Source organism: Vipera ursinii (assembly GCF_947247035.1).
Source record: "Vipera ursinii genome assembly, chromosome: 3".
NCBI classification, from domain to species: domain Eukaryota; kingdom Metazoa; phylum Chordata; class Lepidosauria; order Squamata; family Viperidae; genus Vipera; species Vipera ursinii.
The window spans coordinates 210,039,990-210,048,923 of record NC_139516.1 but is presented as its reverse complement, the minus strand read 5'-3'; the positions used below and the strand labels follow the sequence as shown (position 1 = coordinate 210,048,923).

General features: G+C 41.9%; 1 long non-coding RNA gene across 1 annotated transcript; it reads left to right on the top strand.

The window, feature by feature from the left end:
- The first annotated feature begins 5,102 nt into the window (after positions 1-5,102).
- LOC310637985 lies at positions 5,103-8,625 on the top strand. Its single transcript, XR_014492010.1, has 3 exons — positions 5,103-5,188; positions 7,194-7,310; positions 8,325-8,625. It is a non-coding gene; the product is annotated as an uncharacterized lncRNA (long non-coding RNA).
- The last annotated feature ends 309 nt before the right edge of the window (positions 8,626-8,934 follow it).

The window sequence follows — 8,934 nt, the reverse complement described above, 5'->3', positions numbered from 1 at the left end:
TTCACTCCATTCTGTTCCGTTCCGTTCCATTCCATATTCCAATATCTATTCTATTCTATTCTATTCTATTCTATTCTATTCTGTTCTGTTCTGTTCTGTTCTGTTCTGTTCTGTTCTGTTCTGTTCTCTTCTGTTCTGTTCTGTTCTGTTCTCTTCTGTTCTGTTCTGTTCTCTTCTGTTCTCTTCTGTTCTCTTCTGTTCTGTTGTATTCTTTGTTTTACGTTAACTAAAAGAGTAACAGAATTTGGAAGAGATCTCAGAGGTCTTCTAGTCTAACCCCTGCACCAGCATGAGACTCTATGCCAGTTCAGACAAATGGTTGTCCAACCTCTTCTTAAAAAACCTCCAGTGATGGATCACCCCCACTTCTGGAGAGAAGCTGTTCCACTAATCAATTGTTCTCAATGTTAGGTAATTTGTCCTTAATTCCAGGTTGCTTCTCTCCTTGCTGAGTTTCCCTCCATTGCTTCTTGTCCTGCCTTCAGATGCTTTGTAGAAGAGCTGGACCCCCTCTTCCTTGTGGCAGCCCTCAAATACTCGAACGCTGCTATCATGTCATCCCTACCCCTCCTTTTCTGATTTAAACAGAATCTTTGTACACTGCCTATTCTATTCTATTCTATTCTATTCTATTCTATTCTATTCTATTCTATTCTATTCTATTCTATTCTATTCTATTCTATTCTATTCTATTCTATTCTATTCTATTCTATTCCACTCTATTCCACTCCACTCCACTCCACTCCACTCCACTCCACTCCACTCCACTCCACTCCATTCCATTCTATTCTATTCTATTCTATTCTATTCTATTCTATTCTATTCTATTCTATTCTATTCTATTCTATTCTATTCTATTCTATTCTATTCCATTCCATTCCATTCCATTCCATTCCATTCCATTCCATTCCATTCCATTCCATTCCATTCCATTCCATTCTATTCTATTCTATTCTATTCTATTCTATTCTATTCTATTCTATTCTATTCTATTCTATTCTATTCTATTCTATTCTATTCTATTCTATTTCCCTCCGTCCAGTGCACTCCCACAGACAGGGCCTCCTCAGGGTGCCACCGGTCAGAGAATGTCGACTGGTGGCCCCCAGGGGGAGGTCGCCAGACCTGTGGAACCACTTACCGGTTGAGCTCTGGATGGCCCCCGACCTTCGCTCCTTCCGATGTGATCTAAAAACTTATTTATTTGAACAAGCCGGCCTGGTCTGATGGGTTTGGGGTTTGGGGTTTTAACATGGATTTTAACTAATGTATTATATCGGGCATAATTATTTAACGTTTTTTAACTTTTGTATTTCGTATTTTGATATTTATTGCCCTGTACACCGCCCTGAGTCCTTGGGGAGAAGGGCGGTATAAAAATTTAATAAATATAAATATAAATATAAATATAAATATAAATATAAATATAAATATAAATATTCTACTCTACTCTACTCTACTCTACTCTACTCTACTCTACTCTACTCTACTCTACTCTACTCTACTCTACTCTACTCTATTCCTTTCTGTTTCTTGCTTGCAGGTTCCCCCTTTAATCTACCTCCCTTGCCCCTGTAGTACAGTATATTACATCTAAGCAAAGCGTAGAAGTGAGTGAAGGATGATAGCTCTAACACTTTGCATTTAATCCGGAGAGAGATTTCCAGAAGTCTGTTAAACATGACTACCTTTTGGGTCTGTGTGTGTGTGAACAGTGGACTATTGTAGCTGCCCAATCAATTAGTTGATGTCCCCAAGAAACGGAGGCTCAAAGTTCTTCCCTCTCATTCTGAGCCAAGCTATTTCAGCCAAACCCAGCTCATGACATCCTGTGGTCTTTCCAAGATGAAGATGGAAAGAGACTGAAAAACAGTTTATGGATGCAGAATGAGTGGTCTCCTGCAGGAATGATAAGGTGTGCGTGACGGAATTAACATGAACAAAAGGAAAATTTAAAATGCCCAGCAGATTAGCATGAAAAGTTATTACCTGGAATATGAGTATGGTTGTGTTGCAATTGGGGAACTTTTTTTTTTTAATGAGGAACCAAACGAGTGAGTGCCACGTCTCTGTTCACAGCTTACGCCTCTAGGCATGCTAAGAAGGACAGGACAATAATTTTGCACAGTGTGCAATGTTTGCATTGCATAAGCAAAGACCATTGCAGATCTGTCTTAAGTCCCATTGTATTTGGAGGAACACCAAGACCTTTAGCAAGGGGTATTAGCTCAATCAGTTATTGGCATAGGAAGACAGCAGGGGAGAAATGGTGAGGTGGGGGACATAAATACAAATCAAATCAAATCAAATCAAATAAATAAATAAATAAATAAATAAATAAATAAATAAATAAATAAATAAATAATGGAATTTTAGTAGGTGGAGAGATCATAAAACTCATTCTCCTTTTGGGCCCAACGATAACTCTCAGAAATTGTTGTCTAACAAGTGCAAAGTTTTTCTTCAACCAATAGCCAAAGTTCCTTTTTTAAGCCCCAATTATCCTTGATGTTAGTGAAAGTCTGAGAATTAAAGCTTTTGCTCAAAGTTCCTCTATATAATTCTGAGCCAAGGCATGTTAATTGAATCAGCCAACTTGAGACTTCAAAATATACATAGGAAGAAGGCAGCCGGTTGATCCAATTTGGATCAGAACAAACGGAGCGAAGGAGAAATATTTTTGACGTTGCATTTAATCTGGAGAGAGATGATAAGATATCTGTTAAGCATGCTTATTCTGGGGGTGGGTGGGTGAACAATGGAATAGTGTAGCTGCCCAATGAATGAACAGTTGACATTTCTCTTTCGAGTTCCCTTATACTTAGAAGCACCCCAAGAGACATAGGCTCAAAGTTCTTCCCCCTCATTCTGAGCCAAGATATTTTAGCTAAATGGATCATATTGAAACACCTGCGATGATCCCGTTTGGGACCCAGCAAGGGATGGTGCTGGATGGAATAGAAGGAAGAATTGACTGAGAGGCAGAGATCGTAAATCTCCTGATTTTAGGAAAGAGAGAATCTTCCCTTGGACATCACATGAATTCGAAGCGCTTCAGTGTCTCTAAAAGGCATTCAGACCCCCTGCAAAAGTTGACTTTCTGATTAAATGCAGAGCTGGCACACCTTGAGCAGATGTCTTTTGTCTTCCTCTTGCAATTGTTGCTACGCCCAGAGGCATCACTGGAAAGCACAGAGACATGGCCTCTCTCTGTTGCTTAAAAGGGAAATATCATAGCCTATTTTGGTTTATCCAAAACTAGAGGGTTATTTCAATATCAGCTGATACAATAATTATAATTTTAAAGTTGGAAGGGACCTTGGAGGTCATCTGGTCCAACCCCCTGCTCAGGCAGGACTTGTTGGATTGGTTTTCATAGCTGAACCCTCAAGTAACTCATTACCAACCAGATCCCACCACAACTTTGGGAACATGGTTGCCATTCCTCTGATCGTGGTTGTTTTCCTGTAGAATGTTTGTTACCAGACCGACTAACATATGCATGGACATTGTTACCTGGTGTAGTAAGGAAACCAGGAATGCCCCCAAGCTGAGAGAAACAATTTAAGCAGGGTGTTCTCTTCTCTACTGTCTTCCCAACATTTTAGCTTTAAGCCTGTCCTTGACGGTGGATTCAGGATCCTGAGATAGCACTGGAGATCAGTTTTATTATACCTATGAATTTGAACGTTCATTACCTGCAACAACAGCAGCATGCTGTTGATATAAAACCTACTTTATACAGCTTACGTTATGCTCATACTGACCCATTGTTTTTCTAGTGAATTTTGGGGTGGATTCCTGCACTGCCTAGCGCTGGGAAGAAATATCGCCCAGACTTCTTCCTATTTGCAATATTTTTGATTCTCTAGGTGAAGATCTCGATATTTCAGGCCAAATTACAGCTGACTCTCAGCTAAAAGATTCATAGAATCAAAGGAGGAAATTAAGAAGCATAGATTTCTTTGGTGCTGACTGAGTACAATCCTGAAAAATCTATTGAGTGATGCCACCTGATGCCACCCACCCTGGAACAGACCCTGGCTCTTCCTTTGGGTCTGCTTTCCATCCTGGCCTGGAAAATTTTCCATTTTCCCTGGTTCTCTGGGTTTTCTCACAGCCCTAGGAGTGAGGAATCTGTTATTCCGATGAAAGATTTTCTGGGACCCCTAATTGAACTTCTCGCTTCCCCTTTGGTGTAGAACACCAAAAAATTCCAAGTTAAGTTTCTAACAATTAGTTCATAATTCTCATACTCTTGACCTGTTGTTGAAAATTAATGTGAACCAAGGGATTGGGCCCCTGTAGGGCACAATAAAAGCCAGGTTTCATTTCCTGAAGACCTTCTTTATGAACACCTATCAAGGACAAAGGGTTTTTTCTGGATGATGAGAGTGTTCTCTTCTGGACACCAAAAGGTTTAAAGAACGTCTGCTTTTAAGGTCTTGAGTAAAAGGATCTTTTCTTTGCAGGAATTGTTGACCTATGACTCAAGGGGTCCCTTGGAACTAGGAGTCCTGCTTTTCCTGCTGGTACTTTTGTACCAGAAACCCTTCTGCCGTTTCTGACCCACCCTCTATCCATCTTCCTTGTCTACCCTGAGTTTTGGATCCTGTGAATCCCTTAGTCCACAGGCCAGTTTTAGAGAGAACCTCGCATGCTCAAGTCTGCTGAAAGGAGGCCAATGTTTCCTGAATGAAGGCAGATCCACAGTTGCAACCAAGGAGTTGCCCACTGGGTTAATCGAAGTACGAAGCAAAAATAAGAAAGCCCTGAACTTTGCAGAGAAATGTGTTGTTTAATTGTGCATTATGTACCGATTGTATAATCTTGTATAAATACAGGAAGAGATGCCACTTGTCCAGGTGCCCAGGTTTTGCACACGGGACGGTAGTGTTTGTCTTGAAGACCCAGACCGGTTGTTTCATCACCTGGTCTGATCCGCTTTCCATTTTGGTGTCGGGGGAAAACGGCCACATCCCCTGCCCTCCCCCTTTTCTCCCGAATCTCCCTGTTCTTCTCTCTTGATCCTAGATATCCAGCCCCCCACAATGACGGCATCTCAGAGGGGTATAAATAAGTGCCCTCTGCAATCCTGGGCTACACTTTGCAGGCTGAAGGGAAGATTGCAAGATGAAAACTCTGCTGTTGATCCTGGGGGTGGTGGCATTCGTGTACCTGGACTCAGGTAAGGCTGTCAAGCTTTGATCCTGGGTGGCAATTAAACCAGAAACAAGGGTGCAGAGGGAGGGATGGTATTGGAGGCAGTTGTGGTCCTTTGTGTTGGTGTGTCTTTCTCGCTGTTCTGCTCTGCGTAAGGAGGGTCCATGGAAGGCTTTAGGGGAGAAAAAGAACTCTCCATTTGCAGAGAAGCCCATAGCAGACACAGAGGCTCTTCCAGGCTGGGAGTCTTGGGTAGACTGCCTCTGAAAGGAGAGGCTCCTTTGGGTAGTGTATTCTGCCCTGGAATTACTCCTGGGAGTGGGATGAAAAATGTTCCCTTTTCTTAGTCCTCAATCTGTCTCTTTCTGGCTTTGGGTGGTATTTCAGTATTCGGATGACGCAGCCAAAGGGGATTAGTCAAGATGATGCATAATTTTGGAAAAATGAAAAAAAAACTCCTGCAGAGAAGAATATAATTTTAAAAAAATACTGGAATGCGCAGAAATGGATAAGTTAACGTTACAAATTAAGGAAAAAGAACACACTGAATACTATATGGCATGGGGTTCATTTGAGCAATGGCTAGCTGATAAGAACAGAGGTTAGAAAGTTGGAAATATGAGAAAATGTGGATGATGTGAGGAAGATTTATAATGGATTAGTAAATACTTTGATCATTACACAATTAATGTTAATGGGGGAAATGCTATTTTTAACAATATGTTTGCCATTTCCTAGTATATGATTTTGTTTTGATAAGATTATTATGAATGTGATGAGCCTTGGTGGAGCAGTGGGCTAATGCCTCCTTAAGTAACACCAGCTGCCTGCAATTAGTGCAGGTTCGAGTCCCACCAGGCTCAAGGTTGACTCAGCCTTCCATCCTTCCGAGGTAGGTAAAATGAGGACCCAGATTGTTGGGGACAAATACTCTGACTGTGTAAACTGCTTAGAGAGGGCTGTAAATATGAAGTTGTATATATAGCACTTACATATAGGCCTTGGTGGAGCAGTGGGCTGATGCCTCCTTAAGTAACACCAGCTGCCTGCAATTAGTGCAGGTTCGCATCCAACCAGGCTCAAGGTTGACTCAGCCTTCCATCCTTCCGAGGGAGGTAAAATGAGGACCCAGATTGTTGGGGGCAATTAAGTTGACTTTGTAATAATGCCACTTGGGGTGTGTGTGTGAAAGCCCTAATAAGCAGGCATATACATAGAATGAAGGCTACTGCTAAGCTTGTAAGCTGCCCTGAGTCTTCGGAGAAGGGCGGGATATAAATGGGATTAAAATAAAAAATAAATAAATATATTCTAATACCTGTATACCTAGACAACACACTATTCAATACAGAAATGGAATTTGTGAGATGACAACAGCAACAACAACAATAATAATCTTTCCTTTTCTTAGCTATCTCTCCTAATCTCTAGAGCATTCGATCTTTGCATGGATAGTTTCAATGCTGGCTTTGCTATTAAATTATCTATCGTCTAATACATAATACGTATAGTCAAGGCTACGGTCTTCCCAGTTGCAATGTATGGCAGTGAAAGTTGGACCATAAGAAAGGCTGAGTGCCAAAGAATGGAGGCCTTTGAGCTATGGTGCTGGAGAAGACTCCTGCGAGTCCCTTGGACTGCAAGGCGATCAAACCGGTCAGTCCTAGAGGAGATCAACCCTGACTGCTCTTTAGAAGGCCAGATCCTGAAGCTAAAACTCAAATCCTTTGGCCACCTAATGAGAAAGAAGGACTCACTGGAGAAGAGCCTAATGCTGGGAAAGATTGAGGGCAAGAGAAGAAGGGGATGACAGAGAACGAGGTGGCTGGATGGAGTCACTGAAGCAGTAGGTGTGAGCTTAAATGGACTCCAGAAGATGGTAGAGGACAGGAAAGCCTGGAGGAACGTTGTCCATAGGGTCGCGATGGGTCGGACACGACTTCGCAACTAACAACAATACATAATAAGATGGCAAGATCAGAAAAATAAATATCCAACTAAGGTTAATATGTTTTATTTTGCTCATCTAGCATACCCCCTGATATGTGCATCATGCTCTCGTAGGAAGTGTGTTTGGACTCCTAATGTGCAGTGTACAGAAGGTTTTAATCAATGCTTTAAAAAGTGGACTGGATCTGAAAGGTTACGTAAGTACAGTTCTTATCTTTTCTCTCAGCTTCTCTTCTTGAAACCGAACTAGAACTCCCTAATCTCCCAGAGAGTTTGAGGTCGTGTAGAAGCTTTCTGTGCTCTGCCCGGGTCTCCTTCAGGTCACGGCCTGTGGCCAGAGAATCTAAGGGGGGCAAGGAAAGGGGGGGGCTTGGAGTGGGGAGCCCCATCTGTCCCAGGAGTAAACCAGATTGGGGAGGGAGACATTAATAATAATAATAATAATAATAATAATAATAACAACAACAACAACAACAACAACAACAATAATAATAATAATAATAATAATAATAATAATAATAATAATAATAATAATATAACAACAACTCGATAGGTAGACCAAAATGCCAAATCCAGTCTGAAAGTCTGGGTGACTTTGTGATGATCAATAATAATAATAGAGTTGGAAGGGACCTTGGAGGTCATCTAGTCCAACCCCCTGCTCAGCCAGGAACCCCTATACCATTTCAGACAAATGGCTGTCCAGTGTCATCTTAAAAACCTCCAGTGTTGGAGCAGCCACAGCTTCTGGAGGCAAGTTGTTCCACTGATGAATTTTTCTGACTGTCAGGAAGTTTCTCCTTAGTTCCAGGTTGCTTCTCTCTTTGGATAGTTTCCATCCGCTGCTTCTTGTCCTGCCTTCGGGCGCTTTGGAGAATAGCTTGACTCCCTCTTCTTTAGAGAAAGGGGTGGAGGAAAAGGGGGAGGGGATTTGTTCTGGCATTGAGAGAAATTAGATCTTGCACATTAAATATCCAAGAGGGATGACATTGCCCCTGAGTCATGTCAGAACCCAGGACTTTCCCCCCAGAGATATATCGTTTATTAATTTATTCCTGAGTATTCCCTAGAGGAGGAAGGAGGTCTGCTTTCTTACTGGGAGGGAATCCACCAATGTGCTAAAAGCGGATTTACCATTTTCTTCAGCAACAGCCCCAGATCTGTTCTTTGGAATTTTTTAATAATCATTCTGCTTTGTGTTTCCTTCACAGGTACGAAGTACGAAAGGGGATGTGCTGCAAATTGCAGTACTGTGACAGGCGAAGAGAAAATTCTGTGTTGCGCAACAGACAACTGCAACAACTAGGTCTAAAAGTGGCCAATCTGTTTGAGTTCCGATCTCATCCATCATGGGCCATCCTTTCAAAATTTATGCTTCTGGCCTTTCCCGCAGGGCGGTCCATAATCCCCCCTCCCCTGCTTTCTTTGACCACTCACCCTCTTTCCCTTTTCTCTTGTTCTGAAAGCTCTGTTCTGCTAGTTCTGTAGTTTGAGAATCAAATAAAACTCAGCATTCAATTCAAGTGTTTTGATTTTTCGAGTTTGCCCCTCAAGACTGAACATTGTGTGGGAAGACACCCCCCTTTTCCTTTGTTTTAACCCACCCCCCCGTTCTCAGCCCAAGCAATAGCCTAAAATATAAGGAAAAGTAGTTCACCAATAAACCAGAGAGCAATCTCTGCTTCTGGGTCTAGAAAGTGCCTCAAGCAAGCAGCCTGGATGAAAAACTGAGCATCATTCATAGATGGAATGTTTCATTCATAAAACCGCAACTTCCCCATTTCCTGAGAAAGCCCCACATCAGCAGTCTCCAAATAAACA